Below are 4,011 nucleotides of genomic sequence, written 5' to 3' on the forward strand. Positions count from 1 at the left end.
GAGAGACAGAGAGAGAGAGAGAGAGAGAGAGACAGAGAGAGAGAGGGAGCGAGAGAGAGAGAGAGAGAGAGAGAGAGGAGCTGACAGAACATCGCTGTTTGCTCATTGTTGAATTATTTAGGAAAACAACAACAACGTTTCTGTTCAATATGAACATCAACTCTGTGTGACTATGACAACCGGCACGTTGGAGACTCCATTCTGCCAGTCAGACAGACAATGTCACCATAACGTGGACGGGATGAAATACAAGTCCTCATTCAACTTCAAATCCAAATTGGACGATAAACACCCACCCACCTACCCCACACCATTATACCATTTGGGACTAATATAGTGTTACTGGTAGCTGTGAGATTGTAATCAGTAGGTTTCACACAGAGAGACTCCCATTCTGACATGTTGTATTCAGTAGGTATCACACAGAGAGACTCCCATCCTGACATGTTGTAATCAGTAGGTATCACACAGAGAGACTCCCATCTTGCCATGTTGTAATCAGTAGGTATCACACAGAGAGACTCCCATCCTGACATGTTGTAATCAGTAGGTATCACACAGAGAGACTCCCATCCTGACATGTTGTAATCAGTAGGTATCACACAGAGAGACTCCCATCCTGACATGTTGTAATCAGTAGGTATCACACAGAGAGACTCCCATCCTGACATGTTGTAATCAGTAGGTTTCACACAGAGAGACTCCCATCTTGACATGTTGTAATCAGTAGGTATCACACAGAGAGACTCCCATCCTGACATGTTGTAATCAGTAGGTATCACACAGAGAGACTCCCATCCTGACATGTTGTAATCAGTAGGTTTCACACAGAGAGACTCCCATCCTGACATGTTGTAATCAGTAGGTATCACACAGAGAGACTCCCATCCTGACATGTTGTAATCAGTTGGTATCACACAGAGAGACTCCCATCTTGACATGTTGTAATCAGTAGGTATCACACAGAGCAGTAGGTTTCACACAGAGAGACTCCCATCCTGACATGTTGTAATCAGTAGGTTTCACACAGAGAGACTCCCATCCTGACATGTTGTAATCAGTAGGTATCACACAGAGAGACTCCCATCCTGACATGTTGTAATCAGTAGGTTTCACACAGAGAGACTCCCATCTTGACATGTTGTAATCAGTAGGTATCACACAGAGAGACTCCCATCTTGCCATGTTGTAATCAGTAGGTATCACACAGAGAGACTCCCATCTTGACATGTTGTAATCAGTAGGTATCACACAGAGAGACTCCCATCCTGACATGTTGTAATCAGTAGGTATCACACAGAGAGACTCCCATCCTGACATGTTGTAATCAGTAGGTTTCACACAGAGAGACTCCCATCTTGACATGTTGTAATCAGTAGGTATCACACAGAGAGACTCCCATCTTGACATGTTGTAATCAGTAGGTTTCACACAGAGAGACTCCCATCTTGACATGTTGTAATCAGTAGGTTTCACACAGAGAGACTCCCATCCTGACATGTTGTAATCAGTAGGTTTCACACAGAGAGACTCCAATCCTGACATGTTGTAATCAGTAGGTATCACACAGAGCAGTAGGTTTCACACAGAGAGACTCCCATCCTGACATGTTGTAATCAGTAGGTTTCACACAGAGCAGTAGGTATCACAAAGAGAGACTCCCATCCTGACATGTTGTAATCAGTAGGTTTCACACAGAGAGACTCCCATCCTGACATGTTGTAATCAGTAGGTTTCACACAGAGAGACTCCCATCCTGACATGTTGTAATCAGTAGGTTTCACACAGAGAGACTCCCATCCTGACATGTTGTAATCAGTAGGTATCACACAGAGCAGTAGGTTTCACACAGAGAGACTCCCATCCTGACATGTTGTAATCAGTAGGTATCACACAGAGCAGTAGGTATCACACAGAGAGACTCCCATCTTGACATGTTGTAATCAGTAGGTTTCACACAGAGAGACTCCCATCCTGACATGTTGTAATCAGTAGGTATCACACAGAGCAGTAGGTATCACACAGAGAGACTCCCATCCTGACATGTTGTAATCAGTAGGTTTCACACAGAGAGACTCCCATCCTGACATGTTGTAATCAGTAGGTTTCACACAGAGAGACTCCCATCCTGACATGTTGTAATCAGTAGGTATCACACAGAGAGACTCCCATCCTGACATGTTGTAATCAGTAGGTATCACACAGAGAGACTCCCATCCTGACATGTTGTAATCAGTAGGTTTCACACAGAGACACTCCCATCCTGACATGTTGTAATCAGTAGGTATCAAACAGAGAGACTCCCATCCTGACATGTTGTAATCAGTAGGTATCACACAGAGAGACTCCCATCCTGACATGTTGTAATCAGTAGGTATCACACAGAGCAGTAGGTATCACACAGAGAGACTCCCATCCTGACATGTTGTAATCAGTAGGTTTCACACAGAGAGACTCCCATCCTGACATGTTGTAATCAGTAGGTTTCACACAGAGAGACTCCCATCCTGACATGTTGTAATCAGTAGGTATCACACAGAGAGACTCCCATCCTGACATGTTGTAATCAGTAGGTATCACACAGAGAGACTCCCATCCTGACATGTTGTAATCAGTAGGTTTCACACAGAGACACTCCCATCCTGACATGTTGTAATCAGTAGGTATCAAACAGAGAGACTCCCATCCTGACATGTTGTAATCAGTAGGTATCACACAGAGAGACTCCCATCCTGACATGTTGTAATCAGTAGGTATCACACAGAGAGACTCCCATCCTGACATGTTGTAATCAGTAGGTATCACACAGAGAGACTCCCATCCTGACATGTTGTAATCAGTAGGTATCACACAGAGAGACTCCCATCCTGACATGTTGTAATCAGTAGGTATCACACAGAGAGACTCCCATCCTGACATGTTGTAATCAGTAGGTTTCACACAGAGAGACTCCCATCTTGACATGTTGTAATCAGTAGGTATCACACAGAGAGACTCCCATCCTGACATGTTGTAATCAGTAGGTATCACACAGAGAGACTCCCATCCTGACATGTTGTAATCAGTAGGTTTCACACAGAGAGACTCCCATCCTGACATGTTGTAATCAGTAGGTATCACACAGAGAGACTCCCATCCTGACATGTTGTAATCAGTTGGTATCACACAGAGAGACTCCCATCTTGACATGTTGTAATCAGTAGGTATCACACAGAGCAGTAGGTTTCACACAGAGAGACTCCCATCCTGACATGTTGTAATCAGTAGGTTTCACACAGAGAGACTCCCATCCTGACATGTTGTAATCAGTAGGTATCACACAGAGAGACTCCCATCCTGACATGTTGTAATCAGTAGGTTTCACACAGAGAGACTCCCATCTTGACATGTTGTAATCAGTAGGTATCACACAGAGAGACTCCCATCTTGCCATGTTGTAATCAGTAGGTATCACACAGAGAGACTCCCATCTTGACATGTTGTAATCAGTAGGTATCACACAGAGAGACTCCCATCCTGACATGTTGTAATCAGTAGGTATCACACAGAGAGACTCCCATCCTGACATGTTGTAATCAGTAGGTTTCACACAGAGAGACTCCCATCTTGACATGTTGTAATCAGTAGGTATCACACAGAGAGACTCCCATCTTGACATGTTGTAATCAGTAGGTTTCACACAGAGAGACTCCCATCTTGACATGTTGTAATCAGTAGGTTTCACACAGAGAGACTCCCATCCTGACATGTTGTAATCAGTAGGTTTCACACAGAGAGACTCCAATCCTGACATGTTGTAATCAGTAGGTATCACACAGAGCAGTAGGTTTCACACAGAGAGACTCCCATCCTGACATGTTGTAATCAGTAGGTTTCACACAGAGCAGTAGGTATCACAAAGAGAGACTCCCATCCTGACATGTTGTAATCAGTAGGTTTCACACAGAGAGACTCCCATCCTGACATGTTGTAATCAGTAGGTTTCACACAGAGAGACTCCCATCCTGACAT

The sequence above is a fragment of the Oncorhynchus mykiss genome, chromosome 23 (assembly GCF_057628025.1).
Source record: "Oncorhynchus mykiss isolate SJ-2025 chromosome 23, ASM5762802v1, whole genome shotgun sequence".
NCBI lineage: Eukaryota > Metazoa > Chordata > Actinopteri > Salmoniformes > Salmonidae > Oncorhynchus > Oncorhynchus mykiss.